Genomic DNA, 14770 nt, shown 5'->3' on the forward strand with positions numbered 1-14770 from the left:
GATCAAATGCTAGAATCCACATCATTAACAAAGAGATTAGATGATAATTAAGACCTGATCAGTGAGCAATTAACTGATAGCTTAATGTAGGCATGGATAATGAAAATCCAGCAAATTCTCATTAGGCCAATGCCTCAATTTATAGAGTTTACATCCAAGCATCTATTCCCACTGATTTCTCCTTGATTCACTCCACCTCTTTTGCTTGATTCTCTCCACCTCTTCCCAGAATATCTCCACACCTCCTAAATCTCCTCATGCTACCCTTTATTCTCTCCTAGTAGATACTTCTCACCTTTTCACAGGCTCTCTCACATTTATAGATTCTCTTTTACAGCCTATTCACTTGTATATGTCAACACCTCCCCTCAAGTGAATACTCCTAGCACACCTGGACCCTTTACCAAGTTTCCCTCTTACTTGATAGTCCGCGACCAGTGCCTCAAGTCCCTAAACTCATAGTCCTTGACACTCTCTCTCTCTATGTGTCCAAGGCTACTACAAGTGCCCGTGACCTTGACCAAAGTGCTCATACATACATCTACCACATGGCCGACATCATCAGTGGCTGAGAGGTGGTTTTACTTTGTTGGGGCAGGTTACATTCGGTTGTAGGGTTTCTCTCTCTCTCTCTCTCTCTCTCTCTCTCTCTCTCTCTCTCTCTCTCAGAAAAGATGGTCTGACTCCACTTCCTTAGGAGCCTCCATGAAGTTTGTTGATGTCGTTTCTTCTCCACTGGGTTTGCTGTAGCAGTCTCTTGCCATGTGTCCTGGCTTTTCCACAGTTTTGGCAAGTGATTGTCCTTCCTCCTACTCTACCTCTTTCTCGTCCTCGTCCTCGAGAGAATCCTCCTCAGGTAAAAAATGCTTTTTTTTCTCCTGCTGTTGAGTCTAGCCATTTCTTCTCTTTGCCTTTGGTCTCTTGCTCTAGTAGAGCTCCTTCTATCTTTTTTAGCTTCAATTCAGGTACATTCTTTAGTGTTGCTACAATGTTTTCATATTCACCTTTGTCCACACTCTTCAGAAGCACTGCTCGTGCCTCATCATCTTCTGTCTTTTTGCCAATAGCTGCCAGTTGTTACTTAATGCTTTTATATTTGTTCAAGTGTGTGATTAAAGATTCACTTTCCTTCATGTCTAATTTCTAGAATTGTATTAACAGATTTATCTTTGAATTTTTTGCTTGTGTTCCAAATAATTTTTTGAGTTCATCCAATGCATCTTTCCAATGCATCTTTCCAATGCATCTTTTGCCCACTGTAGCCTTGTGATGTGATGAATGATTTCATCATTTAAACTGAGTGCGATAAGTCCCAATGCTTTTTCAATCCTCCTCTTCCACTCATTTTTCCCTCTCACCTCTTTGCATTCATCTCTTCCCTCAACTAGCCCCCACAGATTTTTCCTCATGAGCAGATACATGGTTTTTGTCTGCCATGTGTAAAACTGCTCCCCATAAATTTGGCTATCTCTTGTGCCGCCGTACTCATGATGATGTGAAGGGGGTCTTATCTCTTGATCAAATTTCAAGATTCAAGGGCAATGTCTACCCTTTTACAACTCAATATAAGGTTTAGGTGGTGATGATGACAGCAGCTTTATCAGCATAAAATCACCAAAAATTACATTAAACCAAGGGTAACAAATCTGTACGGAAGGGTTGGAGTATCGAACCATCTCCGAATTGCAATCTGAAATTATAGGGATCTGTATCAGATACCAAATGGTTGATTTGAACCCGTAATTCCATCGAAAAATAGTGATTAGTATTGATTAATTATTGATTAGTAAACTAATCATCTATTTTGTGTGCAGAAAACAGAGTATGCGGGGAGTCCAGATCTAAGGCCTTAGAGTTCAAATGAGCTTAAATCCTTTCAAGGCTATCAATGGCAATTAGTCTAGTAGAGAATTAAGCCAAGAAAGACAAGATTTGACCAAACATTGAATGCTTAATCTCTGTTTTACCAAAGTCACCTGTAGATTTGATGAAGAGCTTAGATCTCACTGTAGACTTGATCAAATCAAAATCGGTCTTCACCAGCTTGTAGAGCACCCTTGAAAACCACTAGGGCCAAGAAGAATTATAGCAATTTGATCTGGAGTAGTAGAGATCTCATTTCTCCTTCAGAAATGTGGTGCCAGCTTGGTGGTTTGCGATTTTGTTTGAATGGGATGGTTAGCTATGGTTGCCTAGAATTATTTGTCCTAATAGTGCTTCTGGTGGAGGGAGATCAAGCCCCTCTACTGGCTAGGGGTGCAAAGAGTTAGTTGAAAAGAGGTAAAAATCTTAATTATCTACTAATCCTAATTAGCCAAGTGATAATGGGCTCACAAATTGATGGATTCTAGGGCTAGGCTCGGATAATATGTTAAATTTGCACCTATGGTGGATCAAATGCTAGAATCCACATCATTAACAAAGAGATTAGATGATAATTAAGACGTGATCAGTGAGCAATTAACTGATAGCTGAATGTAGGCATGGATAATGAAAATCCAGCAAATTCTCATTAGGCCAATGCCTCCATTTATAGAGTTTACATCCAAGCATCTATTCCCACTGATTTCTCCTTGATTCACTCTACCTCTTTTGCTTGATTCTCTCCACCTCTTCCCAGAATATCTCCACACCTCCTAAATCTCCTCATGCTACCCTTTATTCTCTCCCAGTAGATACTTCTCACCTTTTCACAGGCTCTCTCACATTTATAGATTCTCTTTTACAGCCTATTCACTTGTATATGTCAACACCTCCCCTCAAGTGAATACTCCTAGCACACCTGGACCCTATACCAAGTTTCCCTCTTACTTGATAGTCCGCGACCAGTGCCTCAAGTCCCTAAACTCATAGTCCTTGACACACTCTCTCTCTATGTGTCCAAGGCTACTACAAGTGCCCGTGACCTTGACCAAAGTGCTCATACATACATCTACCACATGGCCGACATCATCGGTGGCTGAGAGGTGGTTTTACTTTGTTGGGGCAGGTTACATTCAGTTGTAGGGTTTCTCTCTCTCTCTCTCTCTCTCTCTCTCTCTCTCTCTCTCTCTCTCTCTCTCTCACTCTCTCTCAGAAAAGATGATCTGACTCCACTTCCTTACGAGCCTCCATGAAGTTTGTTGTTGTCGTTTCTTCTCCACTGGGTTTGCTATAGCAGTCTCTTGCCATGTGTCCTGGCTTTTCCACAGTTTTGGCAAGTGATGGTCCTTCCTCCTACTCTACCTCTTTCTCGTCCTCGTCCTCGAGAGAATCCTCCTCAGGTGAAGAATGCTTCTTTTTCTCTTGCTGTTGAGTCTAGCCATTTCTTCTCTTTGCCTCTTGTCTCTTGCTCTAGTAGAGCTTCTTCTATCTTTTTTAGCTTCAATTCAGGTACATTCTTTAGTGTTGCTACAATGTTTTCATATTCACCTTTGTCCACACTCTTCAGAAGCACTGTTAGTGCCTCATCATCTTCTGTCTTTTTGCCAATAGCTGCCAGTTGTTGCTTAATGCTTTTATATTTGTTCGTGTGTGATTAAAGATTCACTTTCCTTCATGTCTAATTTCTAGAATTGTATTAACACACTTATCTTTGAATTTTTTGCTTGTGTTCCAAATAATTTTTTGAGTTCATCCAATGCATCTTTTGCCCACTGTATCCTTGTGATGTGATGAATGATTTCATCATTTAAACTGAGTGCGATAAGTCCCAATGCTTTTTCAATCCTCCTCTTCCACTCATTTTTCCCTCTCACCTCTTTGCATTCATCTCTTTCCTCAACTAGCCCCCACAGATTTTTCCTCATGAGCAGATACATGGTTTTTGTCTGCCATGTGTAAAACTGCTCCCCATAAATTTGGCTATCTCTTGTGCCGCTGTACTCATGATGATGTGAAGGGGGTCTTACCTCTTGATCAAATTTCAAGATTCAAGGGCAATGTCTACCCTTTTACAACTCAATATAAGGTTTAGGTGGTGATGATTACAACAGCTTTATCAGCATAAAATCACCAAAAATTACATTAAACCAAGGGTAACAAATCTGTACGGAAGGGTTGGAGTATCCAACCATCTCCGAATTGCAATCTGAAATTATAGGGATCTGTATCAGATACCAAATGGTTCATTTGAACCCGTAATTGCACCGAACAATAGTGATTAGTATTGATTAATCATTGATTAGTAAACTAATCATCTATTTTGTGTGCAAAAAACAGAGTATGCGGGGAGTCCAGATCTAAGGCCTTAGAGTTCAAATGAGCTTAAATCCTTTCAAGGCTATCAATGGCAATTAGTCTAGTAGAGAATTAAGCCAAGAAAGACAAGATTTGACCAAACATTGAATGCTTAATCTCTGTTTTACCAAAGTCACCTGTAGATTTGATGAAGAGCTTAGATATTACTGTAGACTTGATCAAATCAAAATCTGCCTTCACCATGTTGTAGAGCACCCTTGAAAACCACTAGGGCCAAGAGGAATTATAGCAATTTGATCTGGAGTAGTAGAGATCTCATTTCTCCTTCAGAAATGTAGCGCCAGCGATTTAGCAAAAATTGGCAGCTACGCTTGGCGGTTTGCGATTTTGTTTGAATGGGATGGCTAGCTATGGTTGCCTAGAATTGTTTGCCCTAAGAGGGAGATCAAGCCCCTCTACTGGCTAGGGGTGCAAAGAGCTAGTTGAAAAGAGGTAAGAATCTTAATTATCTACTAATCCTAATTAGCCAAGTGATAATGGGCTCACAAATTGATGGATTCTAGGGCTAGGCTCTGATAATATGTTAAATTTGCACCTATGGTGGATCAAATGCTAGAATCCACATCATTAACAAAGAGATTAGATGATAATTAAGATGTGATTACTGAGCAATTAACTGATAGCTTAATGTAGGCATGGATAATCAAAAACCAGCAAATTCTCATTAGGCCAATGCCTCAATTTATAGAGTTTACATCCAAGCATCTATTCCCACTGATTTCTCCTTGATTCACTCCACCTCTTTTGCTTGATTCTCTCCACCTCTTCCCAGAATATCTCCTTTATTCTCTCCCAGTAGATGCTTCTCACCTTTTGACAGGCTCTCTCACATTTATAGATTCTCTTTTACAGCCTATTCACTTGTATATGTCAACACCTCCCCTCATGTGAATACTCCTAGCACACCTGGACCCTATACCAAGTTTCCCTCTTACTTGATAGTCCGCGACCAGTGCCTCAAGTCCCTAAACTCATAGTCCTTGACACTCTCTCTCTCTATGTGTCCAAGGTTACTACAAGTGCCCGTGACCTTGACCAAAGTGCTCATACATACATCTACCACATGGCCGACATCATCGGTGGCTGAGAGGTGGTTTTACTTTGTTGGGGCAGGTTACATTCAGTTGTAGGGTTTCTCTTTCTCTCTCTCTCTCTCTCTCTCTCTCTCTCTCTCAAAAAAGATGATCTGACTCCACTTCCTTAGGAGCCTCCATGAAGTTTGTTGTTGTCGTTTCTTCTCCACTTGGTTTGCTGTAGCAGTCTCTTGCCATGTGTCCTGGCTTTTCCACAGTTTTGGCAAGTGATGGTCCTTCCTCCTACTCTACCTCTTTCTCCTCCTCGTCCTCGAGAGAATCCTCCTCAGGTGAAGAATGCTTCTTTTTCTCCTGCTGTTGAGTCTAGCCATTTCTTCTCTTTGCCTCTTGTCTCTTGCTCTAGTAGAGCTCCTTCTATCTTTTTTAGCTTCAATTCAGGTACATTCTTTAGTGTTGCTACAATGTTTTTATATTCCCCTTTGTCCACACTCTTCAGAAGCACTGTTAGTGCCTCATCATCTTCTATCTTTTTGCCAATAGCTGCCAGTTGTTGCTTAATGCTTTTATATTTGTTCAAGTGTGTGATTAAAGATTCACTTTCCTTCATGTCTGATTTCTAGAATTGTATTAACAGATTTATCTTTGAATTTTTTGCTTGTGTGCCAAATAATTTTTTGAGTTCATCCAATGCATCTTTTGCCCACTGTATCCTTATGATGTGATGAATGATTTCATCATTTAAACTGAGTGCGATAAGTCCCAATGCTTTTTCAATCCTCCTCTTCCACTCATTTTTCCCTCTCACCTCTTTGCATTCATCTCTATCCTCAACTAGCCCCCACAGATTTTTCCTCATGAGCAGATACATGGTTGTTGTCTGCTATGTGTAAAACTGCTCCCCATAAATTTGGCTATCTCTTGTGCCACCGTACTCATGATGATGTGAAGGGGGTCTTACCTCTTGATCAAATTTCAAGATTCAAGGGCAATGTCTACCCTTTTACAACTCAATATAAGGTTTAGGTGGTGATGATTACAACAGCTTTATCAGCATAAAATCACCAAAAATTACATTAAACCAAGGGTAACAAATCTGTACAGAAGGATGGAGTATCAAACCATCTCCGAATTGCAATCTGATATTATAGGGATCTGTTTCAGATACCAAATGGTTGATTTGAGCCCGAAATTACACCGAAAAATAGTGATTAGTATTCATTAATCATTGATTAGCAAACTAATCATCTATTTTGTGTGCAAAAAACAGAGTATGTGGGGAGTCCAGATCTAAGGCCTTAGAGTTCAAACGAGCTTAAATCCTTTCAAGGCTATCAAGGGCGATTAGTCTAGTAGAGAATTAAGCCAAGAAAGACAAGATTTGACCAAACATTGAATGCTTAATCTCTGTTTTACCAAAGTCACCTGTAGATTTGATGAAGAGCTTAGATCTCACTGTAGAATTGATCAAATCAAAATTTTTCTTCACCAGCTTGTAGAGCATCCTTGAAAACCACACTTTCCTTAATGCTTTTATATTTGTTCAAGTGTGTGATTAAAGATTCACTTTCCTTCATGTCTAATTTCTAGAATTGTATTAACAGATTTATCTTTGAATTTTTTGCTTGTGTTCCAAATAATTTTTTGAGTTCATCCAATGCATCTTTTGCTCACTGTAGCCTTGTGATGTGATGAATGATTTCATAAGTCCCAATGCTTTTTCAATCCTCCTCTTCCACTCATTTTTCCCTCTCACCTCTTTGCATTCATTTCTTCCCTCAACTAGCCCCCACAGATTTTTCCTCATGAGCAGATACATGGTTTTTGTCTGAAAACTGCTCCCCATAAATTTGGCTATCTCTTGTGCCGCCGTACTCATGATGATGTGAAGGGGGTCTTACCTCTTGATCAAATTTCAAGATTCAAGGGCAATGTCTACCCTTTTACAACTCAATATAAGGTTTAGGTGGTGATGATTACAACAGCTTTATCAGCATAAAATCACCAAAAATTACATTAAACCAAGGGTAACAAATCTGTACGGAAGGGTTGGAGTATCAAACCATCTCCGAATTGCAATCTGAAATTATAGGGATCTGTATCAGCAGATACCAAATGGTTGATTTGAACCCGTAATTGCATCTAAAAATAGTGATTAGTATTGATTAATCATTGATTAGTAAACTAATCATCTATTTTGTGTGCAGAAAACAGAGTATGCGGGGAGTCCAGATCTAAGGCCTTAGAGTTCAAATGAGCTTAAATCCTTTCAAGGCTATCAATGGCAATTAGTCTAGTAGAGAATTAAGCCAAGAAAGACAAGATTTGACCAAACATTGAATGCTTAATCTCTGTTTTACCAAAGTCACCTGTAGATTTGACGAAGAGCTTACATCTCACTGTAGACTTGATCAAATCAAAATCTGTCTTCACCATGTTGTAGAGCACCCTTGAAAACCACTAGGGCCAAGAGGAATTATAGCAATTTGATCTGGAGTAGTAGAGATGTCATTTCTCCTTCAGAAATGTGGCGCCAGCGATTTAGCAAAAATTGGCAGCTACGCTTGGCGGTTTGCGATTTTGTTTGAATGGGATGGCTAGCTATGGTTGCCTAGAATTGTTTGCCCTAAGAGGGAGATCAAGCCCCTCTACTGGCTAGGGGTGCAAAGAGCTAGTTGAAAAGAGGTAAAAATCTTAATTATCTACTAATCCTAATTAGCCAAGTGATAATGGGCTCACAAATTGATGGATTCTAGGGCTAGGCTCTGATAATGTGTTAAATTTGCACCTATGGTGGATCAAATGCTAGAATCCACATCATTAACAAAGAGATTAGATGATAATTAAGATGTGATTAGTGAGCAATTAATTGATAGCTTAATGTAGGCATGGATAATCAAAAACCAGCAAATTCTCATTAGGCCAATGCCTCAATTTATAGAGTTTACATCCAAGCATCTATTCCCACTGATTTCTCCTTGATTCACTCCACCTCTTTTGCTTGATTCTCTCCACCTCTTCCCAGAATATCTCCACACCACCTAAATCTCCTCATGCTACCCTTTATTCTCTCCCAGTAGATACTTCTCACCTTTTCACACGCTCTCTCACATTTATAGATTCTCTTTTACAGCCTATTCACTTGTATATGTCAACACCTCCCCTCAAGTGAATACTCCTAGCACACCTGGACTCTATACCAAGTTTCCCTCTTACTTGATAGTCCGCGACCAGTGCCTCAAGTCCCTAAACTCATAGTCCTTGACACTCTCTCTCTCTATGTGTCCAAGGCTACTACAAGTGCCCGTGACCTTGACCAAAGTGCTCATACATACATCTACCACATGGCCGATATCATCGGTGGCTGAGAGGTGGTTTTACTTTGTTGGGGCAGGTTACATTCAGTTGTAGGGTTTCTCTCTCTCTCTCTCTCTCTCTCTCTCTCTCTCTCTCTCTCTCTCTCTCTCTCTCTCTCTCTCTCTCAGAAAAGATGATCTGACTCCACTTCCTTAGGAGCCTCCATGAAGTTTGTTGTTGTCGTTTCTTCTCCACTCGGTTTGCTGTAGCAGTCTCTTGCCATGTGTCCTGGCTTTTCCACAGTTTTGGCAAGTGATGGTCCTTCCTCCTACTCTACCTCTTTCTCGTCCTCGTCCTCGAGAGAATCCTCCTCAGGTGAAGAATGCTTTTTTTTCTCCTGCTGTTGAGTCTAGCCATTTCTTCTCTTTGCCTCTGGTCTCTTGCTCTAGTAGAGCTCCTTCTATCTTTTTTAGCTTCAATTCAGGTACATTCTTTAGTGTTGCTACAATGTTTTCATATTCACCTTTGTCCACACTCTTCAGAAGCACTGCTAGTGCCTCATCATCTTCTGTCTTTTTGCCAATAGCTGCCACTTGTTGCTTAATGCTTTTATATTTGTTCGTGTGTGATTAAAGATTCACTTTCCTTCATGTCTAATTTCTAGAATTGTATTAACACACTTATCTTTGAATTTTTTGCTTGTGTTCCAAATAATTTTTTGAGTTCATCCAATGCATCTTTTGCCCACTGTATCCTTGTGATGTGATGAATGATTTCATCATTTAAACTGAGTGCGATAAGTCCCAATGCTTTTTCAATCCTCCTCTTCCACTCATTTTTCCCTCTCACCTCTTTGCATTCATCTCTTCCCTCAACTAGCCCCCACAGATTTTTCCTCATGAGCAGATACATGGTTTTTGTCTGCCATGTGTAAAACTGCTCCCCATAAATTTGGCTATCTCTTGTGCCGCCGTACTCATGATGATGTGAAGGGGGTCTTACCTCTTGATCAAATTTCAAGATTCAAGGGCAATGTCTACCCTTTTACAACTCAATATAAGGTTTAGGTGGTGATGATTACAACAGCTTTATCAGCATAAAATCACCAAAAATTACATTAAACCAAGGGTAACAAATCTGTACGGAAGGGTTGGAGTATCCAACCATCTCCGAATTGCAATCTGAAATTATAGGGATCTGTATCAGATACCAAATGGTTCATTTGAACCCGTAATTGCACCGAACAATAGTGATTAGTATTGATTAATTATTGATTAGTAAACTAATCATCTATTTTGTGTGCAAAAAACAGAGTATGCGGGGAGTCCAAATCTAAGGCCTTAGAGTTCAAATGAGCTTAAATCCTTTCAAGGCTATCAATGGCAATTAGTCTAGTAGAGAATTAAGCCAAGAAAGACAAGATTTGACCAAACATTGAATGCTTAATCTCTGTTTTACCAAAGTCACCTGTAGATTTGATGAAGAGCTTAGATCTCACTGTAGACTTGATCAAATCAAAATCTGTCTTCACCAGCTTGTAGAGCACCATTGAAAACCACTAGGGCCAAGAGGAATTATAGCAATTTGATCTGGAGTAGTAGAGATCTCATTTCTCCTTCAGAAATGTGGCGCCAGCGATTTAGCAAAAATTGGCAGCTACGCTTGGCGGTTTGCGATTTTGTTTGAATGGGATGGCTAGCTATGGTTGCCTAGAATTATTTGCCCTAATAGTGGAGGGAGACCAAGCCCCTCTACTGGCTAGGGGTGCAAAGAGCTAGTTGAAAAGAGGTAAAAATCTTAATTATCTACTAATCCTAATTAGCCAAGTGATAATGGGCTCACAAATTGATGGATTCTAGGGCTAGGCTCTGATAATATGTTAAATTTGCACCTATGGTGGATCAAATGCTAGAATCCACATCATTAACAAAGAGATTAGATGATAATTAAGACGTGATTAGTGAGCAATTAATTGATAGCTTAATGTAGGCATGGATAATCAAAAACTAGCAAATTCTCATTAGGCCAATGCCTCAATTTATAGAGTTTACATCCAAGCATCTATTCCCACTGATTTCTCCTTGATTCACTCCACCTCTTTTGCTTGATTCTCTCCACCTCTTCCCAGAATATCTCCACACCACCTAAATCTCCTCATGCTACCCTTTATTCTCTCCCAGTAGATACTTCTCACCTTTTCACACGCTCTCTCACATTTATAGATTCTCTTTTACAGCCTATTCACTTGTATATGTCAACACCTCCCCTCAAGTGAATACTCCTAGCACACCTGGACTCTATACCAAGTTTCCCTCTTACTTGATAGTCCGCGACCAGTGCCTCAAGTCCCTAAACTCATAGTCCTTGACACTCTCTCTCTCTATGTGTCCAAGGCTACTACAAGTGCCCGTGACCTTGACCAAAGTGCTGCTCATACATACATCTACCACATGGCCGACATCATCGGCGGTGGCTGAGAGGTGGTTTTACTTTGTTGGGGCAGGTTACATTTAGTTGTAGTGCTTCTCTCTCTCTCTCTCTCTCTCTCTCTCTCTCTCTCTCTCTCTCTCTCTCTCTCTCTCTCTCAGAAAAGATGATCTGACTCCACTTCCTTAGGAGCCTCCATGAAGTTTGTTGTTGTCGTTTCTTCTCCACTCGGTTTGCTGTAGCAGTCTCTTGCCATGTGTCCTGGCTTTTCCACAGTTTTGGCAAGTGATGGTCCTTCCTCCTACTCTACCTCTTTGTCCTCCTCGTCCTCGAGAGAATCCTCCTCAGGTGAAGAATGCTTTTTTTTCTCCTGCTGTTGAGTCTAGCCATTTCTTCTCTTTGCCTCTTGTCTCTTGCTCTAGTAGAGCTCCTTCTATCTTTTTTAGCTTCAATTCAGGTACATTCTTTAGTGTTGCTACAATGTTTTTATATTCCCCTTTGTCCACACTCTTCAGAAGCACTGTTAGTGCCTCATCATCTTCTATCTTTTTGCCAATAGCTGCCAGTTGTTGCTTAATGCTTTTATATTTGTTCAAGTGTGTGATTAAAGATTCACTTTCCTTCATGTCTGATTTCTAGAATTGTATTAACAGATTTATCTTTGAATTTTTTGCTTGTGTGCCAAATAATTTTTTGAGTTCATCCAATGCATCTTTTGCCCACTGTATCCTTATGATGTGATGAATGATTTCATCATTTAAACTGAGTGCGATAAGTCCCAATGCTTTTTCAATCCTCCTCTTCCACTCATTTTTCCCTCTCACCTCTTTGCATTCATCTCTATCCTCAACTAGCCCCCACAGATTTTTCCTCATGAGCAGATACATGGCTTTTGTCTGCTATGTGTAAAACTGCTCCCCATAAATTTGGCTATCTCTTGTGCCACCGTACTCATGATGATGTGAAGGGGGTCTTACCTCTTGATCAAATTTCAAGATTCAAGGGCAATGTCTACCCTTTTACAACTCAATATAAGGTTTAGGTGGTGATGATTACAACAGCTTTATCAGCATAAAATCACCAAAAATTACATTAAACCAAGGGTAACAAATCTGTACGGAAGGTTGGAGTATCAAACCATCTCTGAATTGCAATCTGATATTATAGGGATCTGTATCAGATACCAAATGGTTGATTTGAGTCCGAAATTACACCGAAAAATAGTGATTAGTATTGATTAATCATTCATTAGTAAACTAATCATCTATTTTGTGTGCAAAAAACAGAGTATGTGGGGAGTCCAGATCTAAGGCCTTAGAGTTCAAACGAGCTTAAATCCTTTCAAGGCTATCAAGGGCAATTAGTCTAGTAGAGAATTAAGCCAAGAAAGACAAGATTTGACCAAACATTGAATGCTTAATCTCTGTTTTACCAAAGTCACCTGTAGATTTGATGAAGAGCTTAGATCTCACTGTAGAATTGATCAAATCAAAATTTGTCTTCACCAGCTTGTAGAGCATCCTTGAAAACCACACTTTCCTTAATGCTTTTATATTTGTTCAAGTGTGTGATTAAAGATTCACTTTCCTTCATGTCTAATTTCTAGAATTGTATTAACAGATTTATCTTTGAATTTTTTTGCTTGTGTTCCAAATAATTTTTTGAGTTCATCCAATGCATCTTTTGCCCACTGTAGCCTTGTGATGTGATGAATGATTTCATCATTTAAACTGAGTGCAATAAGTCCCAATGCTTTTTCAATCCTCCTCTTCCACTCATTTTTCCCTCTCACCTCTTTGCATTCATCTCTTCCCTCAACTAGCCCCCACAGATTTTTCCTCATGAGCAGATACATGGTTTTTGTCTGAAAACTGCTCCCCATAAATTTGGCTATCTCTTGTGCCGCCGTACTCATGATGATGTGAAGGGGGTCTTACCTCTTGATCAAATTTCAGGATTCAAGGGCAATGTCTACCCTTTTACAACTCAATATAAGGTTTAGGTGGTGATGATTACAACAGCTTTATCAGCATAAAATCACCAAAAATTACATTAAACCAAGGGTAACAAATCTGTACGAAAGGGTTGGAGTATCAAACCATCTCCGAATTGCAATTTGAAATTATAGGGATCTGTATCAGATACCAAATGGTTGATTTGAACCCGTAATTGCATAGAAAAATAGTGATTAGTATTGATTAATCATTGATTAGTAAACTAATCATCTATTTTGTGTGCAGAAAACAGAGTATGCGGGGAGTCCAGATCTAAGGCCTTAGAGTTCAAATGAGCTTAAATCCTTTCAAGGCTATCAATGGCAATTAGTCTAGTAGAGAATTAAGCCAAGAAAGACAAGATTTGACCAAACATTGAATGCTTAATCTCTGTTTTACCAAAGTCACCTGTAGATTTGATGAAGAGCTTAGATCTCACTGTAGATTTGATCAAATCAAAATCTGTCTTCACCATGTTGTAGAGCACCCTTGAAAACCACTAGGGCCAAGAGGAATTATAGCAATTTGATCTGGAGTAGTAGAGATCTCATTTCTCCTTCAGAAATGTGGCGCCAGCGATTTAGCAAAAATTGGCAGCTACGCTTGGCGGTTTGCGATTTTGTTTGAATGGGATGGCTAGCTATGGTTGCCTAGAATTATTTGCCCTAATAGTGCTTTTGGAGGGAGATCAAGCCCCTCTACTGGCTAGGGGTGCAAAGAGCTAGTTGAAAAGAGGTAAAAATCTTAATTATCTACTAATCCTAATTAGCCAAGTGATAATGGGCTCACAAATTGATGGATTCTAGGGCTAGGCTCTGATAATATGTTAAATTTGCAATGGTGGATCAAATGCTAGAATCCACATCATTAACAAAGAGATTAGATGATAATTAAGACGTGATCAGTGAGCAATTAACTGATAGCTTAATGTAGGCATGGATAATGAAAAACCAGCAAATTCTCATTAGGCCAATGCCTCAATTTATAGAGTTTACATCCAAGCATCTATTCCCACTGATTTCTCCTTGATTCACTCCACCTCTTTTGCTTGATTCTCTCCACCTCTTCTCAGAATATCTCCACACCTCCTAAATCTCCTCATGCTACCCTTTATTCTCTCCCAGTAGATACTACTCACCTTTTCACAGGCTCTCTCACATTTATAGATTCTCTTTTACAGCCTATTCACTTGTATATGTCAACACCTCCCCTCAAGTGAATACTCCTAGCACACGTGGACCCTATACCAAGTTTCCCTCTTACTTGATAGTCCGCGACCAGTGCCTCAAGTCCCTAAACTCATAGTCCTTGACACTCTCTCTCTCTATGTGTCCAAGGCTACTACAAGTTCCCGTGACCTTGACCAAAGTGCTCATACATACATCTACCACATGGCCGACATCATCGGTGGCTGAGAGGTGGTTTTACTTTGTTGGGGCAGGTTACATTCGGTTGTAGGGTTTCTCTCTCTCTCTCTCTCTCTCTCTCTCTCTCTCTCTCTCTCTCTCTCTCTCTCTCAGAAAAGATGATCTGACTCCACTTCCTTAGGAGCCTCCATGAAGTTTGTTGATGTCGTTTCTTCTCTACTGGGTTTGCTGTAGCAGTTTCTTGCCATCTGTCCTGGCTTTTCCACAGTTTTGGCAAGTGATGGTCCTTCCTCCTACTCTACCTCTTTCTCGTCCTCGTCCTCGAGAGAATCCTCCTCAGGTGAAGAATGCTTTTTTTTCTCCTGCTGTTGAGTCTAGCCATTTCTTCTCTTTGCCTCTAGTATCTTGCTCTAGT

This window comes from Cibotium barometz, chromosome 2, assembly GCF_041138505.1.
Source record: "Cibotium barometz isolate CiBa-2024 chromosome 2, ASM4113850v1, whole genome shotgun sequence".
NCBI classification, from domain to species: domain Eukaryota; kingdom Viridiplantae; phylum Streptophyta; class Polypodiopsida; order Cyatheales; family Cibotiaceae; genus Cibotium; species Cibotium barometz.